Genomic DNA, 16,410 nt, shown 5'->3' with positions numbered 1-16,410 from the left:
CTTATGTAAAGTTCTATCATCAAAAAGATAATCTACGTAAGTTTTAAAAGTCGCGAATCTTTAAACAACAACTTGAAAATGGGTATATCAGTATTTTGTATACATTCTAGCATTGCTAGATTTACTTTCAAATTTTAAAGTATATGAGCAGATTGAGCGACTTTCCATCCAGAAAATTTGCTGTTGGCAAGACCACACTACAAAGAAAAATGGTCTTTCCGGAGTCAAATGCTAAAAAATTCATAAATACCAGCATTATAAGTGATACAAACAGGTATTAAGCACCGGGCATAAATATCATTCTGCTTGACGAGAAAAAAAGTAGGTAGATGAAAGAGTAAATTGTGCGCAAGGATTGAACATAAACTAACCCAAATTGCACAAAAAAAAAAACATGAGGGTCACTGCTCAAGAATTGAGAACTGCCCCCCCCCCCCTTTCTTTTACAGGCTTGTTTCACATTTCAGATGAGACCATGTCCCCCATATGTGAAGAAAATAGCCAATATGTAAAGAGAATTACAGATAAAGAGTTTTCTAGAATGAGATTTTCACTCTGCAGCATAGTGTGCACTGATATGAAACTTCCTGGCAGATTAAAACTGTGTGCTTGACCAAGACTCAAACTTGGTGATCGTAGCCCCAGACCTGTGTTGCCGTTTTGGGAGGTAGATCTCATATCTGGAAAGAGGAGATGACAGTTAGGGTACTATGGGTGAGCAGCTGCCATCAATTTTTGATGGTGCAGAACCCAAAATAGTGGAACTGCTCCCTAGTCCAAAGGCACCTGTTACCAGTCTTACCCCACAATAGTGTATCGAATCCAGACGTAATGTCGAAGCTGATAAAAAGTCATATGAGAGATTCCTGTAATCTAGGTGTGACTGCACCAATGCTGCATACAGCCATATCAAAGTAGAGTGGACCACACCGCTGAGGCATAGAAGAGCATTCAGGTGCGACCTACATGTCTGCTTTAGTTGGCAAAGACGGGGAAGCCATGTCAACTAGGCATCAAAGACCAGTCCTAAAAAACACAATGACAGAAATGCATAACGTAGGTCATGGCAGCCAAAAAAGGGATGCTATGAGTCAAAGCCCAGGATTGTGCTTGGTGTATTGCTCCCTGCATTCTGCCTCCAGCAATAGCCGTCGCGGACGAACAAAAATGATGGGGACAAAATATGTCATGCAGCTGCCGCCAGATCATTGATAGCCACAACAAGGAGAGTGACACTCAAAACAGAACCTTGTGCAAGCCCCTTCTCCTGCAGGGGGGGGATGCTACAGGAGGCACCAACCTGTACCCAAAAAGTGTGACATGGAAGAAAGTTCTGGATAAAAATCAGGAGTGGGCCATGGAGGCCCCACTCCTTTAAGGTGGCAAGGACGTTATGGCACCATGTGGTATCATAAGATATACACGCAGATCAATGAAAACTGCAACAAGGAACTGATGCTGAGCAAAAGCTGTTCAGATAGCACACTTCAAGTGGACTAAATTATCTTCAGTAGAGCGCCCTTGGCGAAAAGCACCCTGGATCGAAGCCAAAAGATCCGGGGATTCAAGGACACAATACAGCCTTCAACTAACCATATGTTCAAGTAACTTGCAGGACACTGAGTAAACAATCTGGACGACAGCTGTCCGTTTGAAGAGGCAATTTATGTGATTTCAAAATTGGAATAACGGCATTTTCTCGCTACTGGGAAGAGAATTCTGCATTGCCCCAGGGATGGTTAAAGAAAGCCCAGGTACACTGACGGAAAAATTTGCAACACCAAAAAATAATTAATGTAGAGTAATGAAATACCAGGAATATATTTGTTGAGGCAACGTATGTAAAGTGATTAACGTTGCAGGATCAATGGGAGTGTGAGACAAGCCACTGCAAATGTAAATGCAAATGCTGGTACGCTATTGTACACGTGTCATGTGTCAGTTTGTGGGATGGAGTTCCATGCCTGTTGCACTTGGTTGGCCAATATAAGGACAGTTAATGATGTTTGTGGATGGGTTGAAGCTGTCATCAGATGATGTCCAATACGTGCTCGATGGGAGGTAGAGCTGGTTATCGAGCAAGCCAAGGCAATATGTTGACACACTATAGCATGTTGGCTTACAACAGCAGTATGTGAGCAAGTGTTATCCTGTAGGAAAACACCTCCTGGAATGCTGTTTGTGAATGGCAGCACAACAGGTCAAATAACCAGACGGACATACAAACTTCCAGTCAGCGTTCGTGGGATTCATACAGACAGTTTTGTCAGTGGAAAAGCGAAAGCCATTGTTGATGCTCCACGAGTAAAGACAATCAAGACATTGCTGAAGATGCCACTAAGTGAGACAGGTTCATAGAGAATTGAAATAGAAGGCAAAATCGTCAAAAAAAAAGAGAGCCGGAGATGCCCAGTGGGAGACAGGCCATTATAGGGTTTATGGTGATAGCAAAGAGAATGACACTCAGAATGGAACCCTGAGACACACCATTTTCCTGGATAAAGGTGTCCGACAAGGCAGACCCTTCATGCACCTCGAAAACTCGGTCTTTTAAAAATGTCTGAAGGAAACAGGGTAGGTGGCCACGGAAGCCCCACATGTGAAGAGTATGGACGTTACTAGCTCTCTAGCAGGTGTCATAGGCCTTCTCCAAATCGAAAAACACAGCGACAATCTGGGATTTCTGCAGAAAACCATTCATGACATGGGTGGGCAAAATAATGAGATGGTCCACTGCAGAATGCCGTGTTGAAAGCCACACTGTGCATTCATAAAAAGTTGTGAGACTCGAGCCACCATATCATCCGGGCATGAATCATATGTCCCATCACCTTGAGAACACACTGGTAAGAGAGATGGAGTGGTAGCTAGAAGGAAGAGTGTGTGTGTGTGTGTGTGTGTGTGTGTGTGTGTGTGTGTCAGAAAGAGAGAGAGAGAGAGAGAGAGCTAATTTCGGCAAGAGCTAGATTTCCATCAATAAACTGAGTTGAAGCTGCTGTTGTGGTCTTCATCCAACTACTGCTTTGGTGCAACTCACCAGCCTATTCCTGCCTTTGTAAGCCTCTTCATCTCTGCATAGTATTTCAACCTAAATCCACTTAGAATGGTGAACCACCATTCAGAGAATAACTTTTTAACAACACAGTTTGACTTCTGTAAAGGCTTCTATACTGAGAATCCAACATAATATCTCACAAATTCAATTCCAGTAGAATTAAATAGTGGAAATTATCCCCTCTGTCATCTTGCCAAAGCCTTTGACTGTTTAGATTAAAAAATTCTGTGAGGGGGAGCAAAAAAAGTATGGCATTAAAAGTCTTCCCCTTGCATGGATTGAGTTGTACTTTAACTACAGAAAATGGAAGGTCACATTAACAAATGATAAGACAGGAATAAGATTAAACTCAAAAAGGGAGAACATAAAATATGGTGTGGCACACAGTGTTTGCTGCCAAGTCCACAAAAATGATTTACTTGGGGCACTGGAGGGCTTTGGAAAAACTCTAATGTTTTGCAGTGTCACAAACTTATTGATACAAGATCTAAACTCATCCATACCAGAAACATCCAGGAGAATAACAGAACAGGCTTGTACTGATCAACAGATACCAGCTTAATGCCTAAAAACTTGTATTGTGCAGTTCTAAAGAAATAAAAGCAACTTACAGATACGAATATCAAAAGTAGGGATAAATGGGCAATTAGGCTCCCGTGTTCTAAGTTCCTGGGAATGCAGATACCAATCACGTGTGGGACCAGCATGTGGGTCAGTTAACCGAGAAGCTCAGTTCCGCCCATTTTGTGCTTAGAAATCTCTTACTGTATCAAACTGGACAAAGGATTGCTAACACACTTTCACTCAGTTTACTCATATGGCTTAATCTTCTGAGGTACTTCAGCTAAGCGGAAAAAAATTATTTATTCTACATCTTGAAAAAGCTTCTTCAGGGACCCATGGATTCTCACACTTACATGCCTATAGAAGTTATATTCCCTAATGGTATATGTGATTAATAACAAGATTTAGTTTAAGATGAACTCAGCAATTCAGAACTGCAATACTAGAAGCAAAAATAATTTCCATATATAAAAACCTAAAATCAGGTTTGCCACAAGTTTCTCCAAGTGAAATTCCCTGATATTTCTCTGATTCCACAGACACGTTTTAGAATTTTTCCCCGACAAATTTTGAGGTCTCAAGGGGAGGTAAAGACATAAGTCGACAAAAGAATGTAAGGGCTTTGTATTTCTCCCCCATTTTGTTTTAGGGCGCAAAAACAACTAGGGTCATATGTGTCCATGCCAAAACTGTGAAACACAAAGATGAAGAGAGGAGTTAAAAATGATTACATGTCAACGTTTAATGACGGAAGATAGGACAGCTAGAAACAGGGACGTGGAGAAAGGTCTATGAAGTACGCAATAGTGAAATGGAGGCCCAGAACTAAAAATTAAATGGCCTTCACTATATTGCTACAACTGATAAAAAGTAAAACAGAGTCGACAGCCCACGCATTGTTCACTAAAATGGCCAATAACTCAGATGGCAAACCCAAAAGGGAATGTAAACTCTAAAAAAAAAAAGGGCATCCCCTCAGGAAACGGCAGACAGTTAAAAGTTGGGTGCAATGTGCACAAAGTAGTAGGGGAGCACCACTTAACAAATGGTGATGGCTAAAAAGGCAGTGCCCAATATGCAACCTAGTTAAAATGACCTCCTCGCCACAGGAGGACTGAGAGGAGGTTGTCCAAGCCACTGGGAGAGGCTTAATAACCAAGAGCTTATTCCTATGAATGGAGGACCAGTGCCGATGCCAAAGTGACACCACCTCTTGACAGAAAGTAACAAGAGATCATCAGAGGGAATGCAAGAATTATTGGGCTGAAGTACGAGGAATGCAGCTTTGGCAGCAGTGTCAGCAACCTCTTGGACCGATATGACCTGGAACACACATAAACATCACAGTGGCTCCATAAAAAGTGAGCAAGTGGAAGCTTTCCTGGAACCGGTGCACTAAGGGATGGACAGTCTACACTGCACAGAGGCTTTGAAGGGTGCCAAGAGAGTGTGAGCAGTGACACAGTGAAAAGAGTATGTCAGCAGATGTACTCGATGATCTGATACAGGGTGAAGAGCTCTGCTGTAGATACTGAGCAATGTGCCGGACGTCAGTACCAAAAAATGTTGGTTGACGTTGAAGGCACACCCGACACCATGGTCAGTCCAAGAGCCATCAGTGTACACAAAGATACTACTGCAAAATTCCATGCATAGGTCGTGAAACTGAAGGCAATAGACCGAGCCTGGTGCAGTGTCTTTAGAAAGTGAATGAAGGTCAAGGTGAAGATGGGCTGCCGCACGAAGCCAAGATGGTGAAGGGTTCACACCCATCGAAAAAGCTGCAGGGAGCATGAAGTGGGAGGACCAAGATAGTTTTGTATAAAGCAGGAGCCTCAGGAATTTTGTAGTTTCAATGAATGGAAGAGCAACAGGCCCAAGATGTAAAAATGGTGGGAGAAACCAGCTGTGCTGCCAGAAATTCATACAAATGTTTTTGTCAGTAGAAAAACTTAAGCCACTGTCCATGCTCCATAAGTAAAGACGATCAAGACATTGCTGAAGTCACCACTCAATGAGACAGGTTCATGAAGAGCAACAGTAGATAGCAAAATTATCAACAAAAAGAGAGCCGGAGATGCCCGGCAGGAGACAGGCCATTGTAGGGTTAATGGCGACAGCAAAGACGACGACACTCAGGACAGAACCCTGAGGTACACCATTTTCCTGGATAAAGGTGTCCGAGGAGGCAGACCCCATACGTACATCGAAAACTCGTCTTTTAAAAATTCCTCAAGGAGATGGCGCAGTTGGCCACATGTGTAGAGAGTACAAACGATACCAGTCCTCCAACAAATGTCGTAGGCTTTCTCCAAATTGAGAAACAAAGCCAGTCTGGGATTTCCACAGAAAACCATTCATGACATGGGTAAACAAAGTGGGTGATAGCCAGAAGGAAGTTGTTTGTCCTTACCGGGCTTAGGTGTGGGTATGACAGTGCCTTCACAACAGTGGCTGGAAAACATGCCCTCTGCCCAGGTCCGGTTGTATGTATTAAGCAAAAAGTGCTTGCCCACAAGAGAAAGGTGCTGCAACACTTGAAAGTTAACAGTGTCTGGTCCAGGGCGGAGGATTGAGATGAAGTGAGAGCGTGGTCTAGCATCCTCATAGTAAAGGCAGCACAGTAACACTCAGGATTCTGAGAAGAGATGTTATTGCCCGAGTCTTCTCTGCTCATCTCCTATAGAGGTAGGCAGGATGATAGTGGGAGAAGCTCAAAATTTCTGCAAAATGGCGATCCAAGGTGTTGGAGATAGCAATAGGGTACACGATGATATTGTCTGCTACTGTCAGGGTGAAAATTGGGGAATGGATCTTGCTCCCAGAGAACCGTCGGAGGTTGGTGCACACGATGGAAGAGGGGGGTGAAACTGTTAAAAGAACTAGTGAATGAAGTTCAGCTGCCTGTTTGGTTATCCCAAAGAATGCGAATTACATCACAGCAGGCTTCAGTCCACCAAAGGACTGGGACACAGCATGGTAAAGAGGAAGTGTGAGGAATGGAATGTTCTGCGACGGTAAGGATAATGTTTGTAAGAAATTCCACCTGGTCATGACAACTGAGGAAATCGTGTTCGTTGAAGGTCGCCAGGGAGGAGTAAAGTCTCCAGTCAGCCTTAGTCAGCTGCCATTTCGATGTGCACGGAGGTGGGGTAGGAGTTAGCAAATGGATAGCACACAGGAAATGGTCGCTCGAGTAGGTGTCAGAAAGAACGGACCGGTCAAGATGATGTGCAGCACAGGCAGTGAAGAAGGAAAGGTCCAAATGGGAATAGGTGTGTGACGAGTCTGAAAGCAACATGGGTGCTTCTGTGCTAAAGAAGAAAAGGTTAAGTTGATTAAGAATGGCAGCGAAGAGGGCACCTCTCAGATAGGTTCTGGAAGAGCCCCAAATGGGATGGTGTGCATTAAAGTCCCCAAGCAGCAGAAATCAGCAAGGAAGCTGTCCAATAAGCTGGAGGAAGTCGAACCTGGTGACATCGAATGACGGAGGGATGTAAATGGTAGAAAGGGAAAAGCTCAAGTGAGGAAGGAATAGACAAACTGCAACAGCTTGATGACAGGTAGTCAGGAAGATGGATGGGTTGACTATGAATGTCATCCCATAAGAGCAGCATGACTCCCCCATGAGACAGAATGCCAACCTCGAGCGGAAGGTCAAAACAGACCAGGAAGAAATGTGAAAGCTCAAAGCAGTCGTGAGGATGAATTTTGTTTCCTGAAGGCAGAGTACAAGTAGAAGCTGCAATTCTAAAAGCAGTCATAAATCCTCTTTGTTGGATCAAAGGCTGCAAAAGTTCCATTGGAGGACAGTCACGATGAGGACAATAGGAAGGGGTGTCACCTCGGCAGCTGCCGAGTGCCAGTCTGCGAAAACTCGCTGCTACAGGGCACAGAGGCAAGAGGATCCTGCTCCATGTGGTCCTACAGAAGTGTCGGCTTTCTTCTGCTGTCGACATGAGGAATCCAGGGCACAAGAAAGGTTGGTGGGGCACACTGGAGAAATGGTGGCCGGCCAGGAGAAGGTATCACATGGCGACACCGTCAAAGAGGATCTTTGGGTCAGCGAAACAGAAGACCATTTGCCTTTGTTGGACTTTTTCGAGCCTTTCCAGTTGGCAGAGGGAGACTCATGTGTTGATTGGCTGGAGGGATGTAGCAAGTCTTCAAGGGAGTCTTCCTTCTGTCCTTTCCGGCCTGCCGGTTGTGTAGCTGGTGAGTTGCACAAATACTCTGAGAATCAACGCTAATGAGGATAGTAGCAACTCACGGTAAAGATGATTGCTGAGCCACATCCAGGCATGTAAAAAAGACAATAACATTCTCACAACTAAACTTCCGCCATACCCTTTGTCAGAAAACAAGAGCACACAGATATTCAGACAGTCACCCAGACACAACTCATGTATACGTGATCACCACCTCTGGCTGCTGCGTCAACAATCTCTGAGAATCAGATTCAAATAACCACTCCTCCTGCCTCCCTGTCTCTTGTCGATAGCTGCTAGGCTAGTGGCAAGAAGTGGTGGTGGTACTGATTGCAATTCGAGGGGAGTGGTATAAAGGGGAGAAGCAGTAAGAATAAGGGAGTACGGAAGTTACGCACGTACTCAGCTGCACCCAGCCAGTGATGACACATGACATCTCAGTAAACAAACCATTTCATCTACTGAGACAAAAACAAGATTTTTCCAGTGCTCTTTTCAAAATTCCCTGATACATTTGAAATTCCCTGATTTCCAGGACATGTGGCAACCCTGGAAATACACATGATTGATGTGCCATAATAATATTTATTTCATATTAATAACCATCTAAGCTGTATTATTACACATTTATTGTGTTATGACCAGATTTGTTCACTAAACATATTCAGGTGGCCTACATGTGTAAAGTCATGAGACAAATGGGCAATTTGAAGATGTTCAATCAGTGAAACCAACTGCAACATGATAAATATGTAATAACACATATAATCATTAATATTGGTCTCAGCTGTGGTGCTCAGCATGATCAAAGTCATTTATTTTACAGTTTGTTATGAATCAGATTTTGGCTTTTTTGGACATCATCAGAAATTGTCTGAGGATGACACAGAATGCCAAAAGCTGGTTTATAACTGACTATAAAACAAATACTATTGTGGAAAATCAATGATGTGAATTTAAGCATTAATATATCTATGTTCCCTCAAGTACCAATGGCATATTTCCATGTAGACTGTGCACCTCTCCGTACGGTTCAGATTACAGCTTTATATTCTGCTAGAAAAGTGTAACAGTATGACAAGAGACGGACAGGCAAACAAAAATACCCAAATCCTTAAAAATGAAGTAAAAAAATACCCCATGAGACAAGGTGTCCATAATTTATAAGAATACCTGGGCTCCAGAACGTAAATTCTGCATACTAATACTATTATATAGATCCTGACTTTACCCATATATAGAGAGCTGACAGTAGTCTGCGTCCCATTACATGAATGTTTTGTTTGAAGTATTATATAAAAATAGCAGCTAAATAGTATAGGACGAGCAGTGGATATTTTCAAAATCGCTGTTTTACCCCTGACATAACAAATCTACAAGTAATTTCATAATTATCAATTTGAGCAGAGTAGCACTAGCCATAATTTGTTGTTAGCATATTTTACAGACATAGGCAGCAGGGGATTACCAAAAGTTCTTGTTCTCTTATTTGCTTTAACCCGTGGCATCTTCAAGATGGTGACACTCCTATTTCAAGCGTTTTCAATATGGAGACCACGACATCTATCACTACACCCATGAACAAACATAAACAGGCCCTAACAAGTGGAATATTTAACACCAGAAATAAAGTGAAACTAATGGGGGAACCGCTCGAAGTAGGGGTCTTGGGCAGTGTCAATCACCACACACAACAATAAGGATGATGACACCATTCCAAAATAAATATCAAACCAAAAATTATGCACACAAAATCCTCAACAAACCCTCAACAATCATCCCACCCCAAAACTGCGAATAACAGCTATTGGTATCATACATTTTGCCTGAACTAAACAGCTCCAATGAAGACAGTGATACTAGAAACCCACACATACACTGAAACTTTCACTTGGTCTATACGGCTCAAACATAGCCAGAGATACCATGAAACCAGACACAAAAACCTGGTACTGCAAATTTCACTTGACCTATATAGCTCAACCAAGGTGCACAATACTACCAACTGCCACAAATCAACAACACCAGACCACACTCCATAAAACCCACCGATATAAGCAAATAAATACCCCCAAAAAATAATACCAAATTAATCAAACATAAATTACCTCAATGAACCGTAAACAAATCCACTACATTACAAAAAGGAAAAAGGTCTTACCAACCACAGTTTCCCCCCCTCCACTCTCTCTCTCTCTCTCTCTCTCTCTCTCTCTCTCTCTCTCTCTCTCTCTCTCTCTCACACACACACACACACACACACACACACACACACACCTAAGCACCACTTACCAAACAACTGATGCCCATCCCATACATACATACATACATACACACACACATCAAAAAACGTTTTGCATCCCCTCGGTTCCTGAACCTGTGCAGAAATTTGCAATAGAGATCAACATCGTTTCCGCCCTTTCTATTGATCATGAAAACCACACAGTGCATGTTGTACCACCATACAGCGAGACTCTCAGAGGTGTTGGTCCAGACTGCTGTACACACGGGTACCTCTGATACCCAGTAGCACGTCCTCTTGGATTGATGCATGCCTGTGTTCGTCGTGCCATACTATCCACAAGTTCATCAAGGCACTGTCAGTCCTGATTGTCCCACTCCTCAACGGCGATTCGGCGTAGATCCCTCAGAGTGGTTGGCAAGTCACATGCCCATAAACAGCCCTTTTCAATCTATCCCAGGCATGGTCGATAGGGTTCATGTCTGGAGAACATGCTGGCCACTCTAGTCGAGTGATGTAATTATCTTGAAGGAAGTCATTCACAAGATGTGCACAATGGGGATGCGAAATGTCATCCACAAAGACGAATGCCTCGCCAATATGTTGTCAATATGACTGCACTATTGGTCGGAGGATGGCATTCATAAAACTTTGAACATAGCTGCTAAGGTTCAGTGCCCGTGTCAGAATTATATTAGAACAAATAAGCCCTCGGTCACAAATATTAAGTCAAAATTGACCAGGTTTCGATGCTACTATGAGCGTCGTCTTCAGAATTAGCCTGACTGTTCTAAAACATATTAGGTATATAATACATTCATAAAATTAAAGTTTGTACTTCATCTTTTCCAGTCAGTACAAACTTTAATTTTATTAATGTATTATATACATAATATGTTCTAGAACAGTTAGTGTAATTCTGAAGACGACACTCATAGTAGCGTCGAAACCTGGTCAATTTTGACTTAATATTTGTGACCGAGGGCTTATTTGTTCTAATATAAGGATGGTATTCACTTATAGCACAGCTGTCATGGTGCCTACCATGACCACCAACAGTGTGCATCAGCCCCCCATAATCCCACCCAAAACAGCAGGGAACCTCCACCTTGCTTCACTCATTTGACAGTGTGTCTAAGAATCATTCCATGTAGGCTTTCACGGCCGGCGTCTTTATCAGTAAACTCTTCCGGGCTAAGTTGCCGTGGTCGATCTATAGAACTTCTTCTCCCTAAGAAGTTCTATAGATCGACCACGGCAACTTAGCCCGGAAGAGTTTACTGATAAAGTGTGTCTAAGAGTTCAACGTGACCGGGTTGCCTCCAAACACATCTCTGACAATCGTCGGAAGGCATATGTGACACTCATTGGTGCAGAGAACGTGATGCCAATCCTGAGCAGTCCAATTCAGCTTGTTATTGGGTTCATCTGTACCGTGCTGCACGGTGTTGCAGTTGCAAAGATGGACCTCGCCATGGATGTGTGGAGTGAAACTGCACATAATGCAGCCCATTGCACACAGTTTGAGTCATAATGTGATGTAAGGTGGCTGCACGAAAAGCATTATTCGACACAGCGGCATTGCCGTCAGGATTCCTCAGAGCCATAATCCGTTGGTAGCGTCACCCACTGCAGTAGTAGCCCTCGGGTGGCCTGAGCAAGGTATGTCACCGACAGTTCCTGTCTCTCTGTTTCTCCTCCATGTCCGAACAACATTGCCATGGTTCACTCCACGATGCCTGGACACTACCCTTGTTGAGAGCCCTTCTTGGCACAGTGTAATAATGCAGATGTAATCGAACTGCAGTACTGATCATCTAGGCATTGTTGAACTACAGACAACATGCCCTGGATTCCTCATGTCGACAGCAGAAGAAAGCCGACACTTCTGTAGGACCTCGTGGAGCAGGATCCTCTTGCCTCTGTGCCCTGTAGCAGCGAGTTTTCGCAGACTGGCACTCGGCAGCTGCCGAGGTGACACCCCTTCCTATTGTCCTCATCGTGACTGTCCTCCAATGGAACTTTTGCAGCCTTTGATCCAACAAAGAGGATTTATGACTGCTTTTAGAATCGCAGCTTCTATTTGTACTCTGTCTTCAGGAAACAAAATTCATCCTCACGACTGCTTTGAGCTTTCACATTTCTTCCTGGTCTGTTTTGACCTTCCGCTCGAGGTTGGAATTCTGTCTCATGGGGGACTCATGCCGCTCTTATGGGATGACATTCATAGTCAACCCATCCATCTCCCTGACTACCTGTCATCAAGCTGTTGCAGTTTGTCTTTTCCTTCCTCACTTGAGCATTTCCCTTTCTACCATTTACATCCCTCCGTCATTCGATGTCACCAGGTTCGACTTCCTCCAGCTTATTGGACAGCTTCCTCGCCGATTTCTGCTGCTTGGGGACTTTAATGCACACCATCACATTTGGGGCTCTTCCAGAACCTATCCGAGAGGTGCCCTCTTCGCTGCCATTCTTAATCAACTTAACTTTTTCTTCTTTAGCACAGAAGCACCCATGTTGCTTTCAGACTCGTCACACACCTATTCCCATTTGGACCTTTCCTTCTTCACTGCCCGTCCTGCACATAATCTTGAACGGTCCGTTCTTTCTGACACCTACTCGAGCGACCATTTCCTGTGTGCTATCCATTTGCTAACTCCTACCGCACCTCCGTGTACATCGAAATGGCAGCTCACTAAGGCTGACTGAAGACTTTACTCCTCCCTGGTGACCTTCAACGAACACAATTTCCGCAGTTGTCATGACCAGGTGGAATTTCTTACAAACATTATCCTTACCATCGCAGAACATTCCATTCATCACACTTCCTCTTTACCATGCTGTGTCCCAGTCCTTTGGTGGACTGAAGCCAGCTGCAATGCAATTCGCATTCTTCGGGATAACCAAAAAGGCAGCTGAACTTCATTCACTAGTTCTTTTAACAGTTTCACCCCCCTCTTCCATCGTGTGCACCAACCTCCGACGGTTCTCTGGGAGCAAGATCCATTCCCCAATTTTCGACCTGACAGTAGCAGACACTATCATCGTGTACCCTATTGCTATCTCCAACACCTTGGGTCGCCATTTTGCAGAAATTTTGAGCTCCTCCCACTATCGTCCTGCCTACCTCTATTGGAAATGAGCAGAAAAGACTCGAACAATGCCTTTCTCTTCTCAGAATCGTGAGTGTTACTGTGCTGCCTTTACTATGAGGAAGCTAGATCATGCTCTCACTTCATCTCAATCCTCCGCCCTGGACCAGACACTGTTAACTTTCAAAAGTTGCAGCACCTTTCTCTTGTGGGCAAACACTTTTTGCTTAATACGTACAACCGGATCTGGGCAGAGGGCATGTTTCCCAGCCACTGTCGTGAAGCCACTGTCATACCCACACCTAAGCCCGGTAAGGACAAACAACTTCCTTCTGGCTATCACCCACTTTGTTTACCCATGTCATGAATGGTTTTCTGTGGAAATCCCAGACTGGCTGTGTCTTTCAATTTGGAGAAAGCCTATGACATGTCCATCCCTTAGTGCACCCGTTCCAGGAAAGCTTCCACTTGCTCACTTTTTATGGAGCCACTGTGATGTTTATGTGGGTTCCAGGTCATATCGGTCCAAGAGGTTGCTGACACTGCTGCCAAAGCTGCATTCCTCATACTTCAGCCCAATAATTCTTGCATTCCCTCTGATGATCTCTTGTTGCTTTCTGTCAGGAGGTGGTGTCACTTTGGCATCGCCACTGGTCCTCCATTCATAGGAATAAACTCTGGGTTATTATGCCTCTCCCAGTGGCTTGGACAACCTCCTCTCAGTCCTCATGCGGCAAGGAGGTCATTTTAACTAGGTTGCATATTGGGCACTGCTTTTTTAGCCATCACCATTTGTTAAGTGGTGCTCCCCTACTACTTTGTGCACATTGCACCCAACTTTTAACTGTCTGCCGTTTCCTGATGGGATGCCCTTTTTTTTTTTACCGTTCACATTCCCGTTTGTGTTTGCCATCTGAGTTATTGGCCATTTTAGTGAACAATCCGTGGGCTGTCGACCGTGTTTTACTTTTTATCAGTTGTAGCAATATAGTGAAGGCCATTTAATTTTTAGTTCTGGGCCTCCATTTCCCTATTGCGTACTTCATAGAGCTTTCTCCACGTCCCTGTTTCTAGCTGTCCTATCTTCTGTCATTAAACGTTGACATGTAATCATTTTTAACTCCTCATTTCATCTCTGTGTTTCACAGTTTTGGCATGGACACATATGACCCTAGTTGTTTTTGCGCCCTAAAACAAAATGGGGGAGAAATACAAAGCCCTTACATTCCTTTGTCGACTTATGTCTTTACCTCCCTTTGAGACCTCAAAATTTGTCGGGGAAAAATTCTAAAACGTGTCTGTCGAATCAGAGAAATATCAGGGAATTTCACTTGGAGAAACTTGTGGCAACCCTGATTTTAGGTTTTTTTATATGGAAATTATTTTTGCTTCTAGTATTGCAGTTCTGAATTGCTGAGTTCATCTTAAACTAACTCTTGTTATTAATCACAAATACATTCTTTTGTCGACTTATGTCTTTACCTCCCCTTGAGACCTCAAAATTTGTCGGGAAAAAATTCTAAAACGTGCCTGTGGAATCAGAGAAATATCAGGGAATTTCACTTGGAGAAACTTGTGGCAACCCTGATTTTAGGTTTTTATATATGGAAATTATTTTTGCTTCTAGTATTGCAGTTCTGAATTGCTGAGTTCATCTTAAACTAACTCTTGTTATTAATCACAAATACCATTAGGGAATATAACTTCTATAGGCATGTAAGTGTGAGAATCCATGGGTCCCTGAAGAAGCTTTTTCAAGATATAGAATAAATATTTTTTTCCGCTTAGCTGAAGTACCTCAAAAGATTATGCCATATGAGTAAACTGAGTGAAAGTGTGTTAGCAATCCTTTGTCCAGTTTGATACAGTAAGAGATTTCTAAGCACAAAATGGGCAGAACTGAGCTTCTCGGTTAACTGACTCACATGCTGGTCTCACATGTGAGTGGTATCTGCATTTCCAGGAACTTAGAACACGGGAGCCTAGTTACCCATTTATCCCTACTTTTGATATTCGTATCTGTAAGTCACTTTTATTTCTTTAGAACTGCAAAATACAAGTTTTTAGGCATTAAGCTGGTATCTGTTGATCAGTACAAGCCTGTTCTGTTATTCTCCTGGATGTTTCTGGTATGGATGAGTTTAGATCTTGTATCAATAAGTTTGTGACACTGCAAAACATTAGAGTTTTTCCAAAGCCCTCCAGTGCCCCAAGTAAATCATTTTTGTGGACTTGGCAGCAAACACTGTGTGCCACACCATATTTTATGTTCTCCCTTTTTGAGTTTAATCTTATTCCTGTCTTATCATTTGTTAATGTGACCTTCCATTTTCTGTAGTTAAAGTACAACTCAATCCATGCAAGGGGAAGACTTTTAATGCCATACTTTTTTTGCTCCCCCTCACAGAATTTTTTAATCTAAACAGTCAAAGGCTTTGGCAAGATGACAGAGGGGATAATTTCCACTATTTAATTCTACTGGAATTGAATTTGTGAGATATTATGTTGGATTCTCAGTATAGAAGCCTTTACAGAAGTCAAACTGTGTTGTTAAAAAGTTATTCTCTGAATGGTGGTTCACCATTCTAAGTGGATTTAGGTTGAAATACTATGCAGAGATGAAGAGGCTTACAAAGGCAGGAATAGGCTGGTGAGTTGCACCAAAGCAGTAGTTGGATGAAGACCACAACAGCAGCTTCAACTCAGTTTATTGATGGAAATCTAGCTCTTGCCGAAATTAGCTCTCTCTCTCTCTCTCTCTCTTTCTGACACACACACACACACACACACACTCTTCCGTCTAGCTACCACTCCATCTCTCTTACCAGTGTGTTCTCAAGGTGATGGGACATATGATTCATGCCCGGATGATATGGTGGCTCGAGTCTCACAACTTTTTATGAATGCACAGTGTGGCTTTCAACACGGCATTCTGCAGTGGACCATCTCATTATTTTGCCCACCCATGTCATGAATGGTTTTCTGCAGAAATCCCAGATTGTCGCTGTGGTTTTCGATTTGGAAAAGGCCTATGACACCTGCTAGAGAGCTAGTACCCTCCATACTCTTCACATGTGGAGCTTCCGTGGCCACCTACCCTGTTTCCTTCAGACATTTTTAAAAGACCGAGTTTTTGAGGTGCATGAAGGGTCTGCCTTGTCGGACACCTTTATCCAGGAAAATGGTGTGTCTCAGGGTTCCATTCTGAGTGTCATTCTCTTTGCTATCACCATAAACCCTATAATG

The sequence above is a fragment of the Schistocerca americana genome, unplaced genomic scaffold (genome assembly GCF_021461395.2).
Source record: "Schistocerca americana isolate TAMUIC-IGC-003095 unplaced genomic scaffold, iqSchAmer2.1 HiC_scaffold_38, whole genome shotgun sequence".
In the NCBI taxonomy this organism is placed as follows: domain Eukaryota; kingdom Metazoa; phylum Arthropoda; class Insecta; order Orthoptera; family Acrididae; genus Schistocerca; species Schistocerca americana.
Note: the sequence above shows the minus strand (reverse complement) of the source record.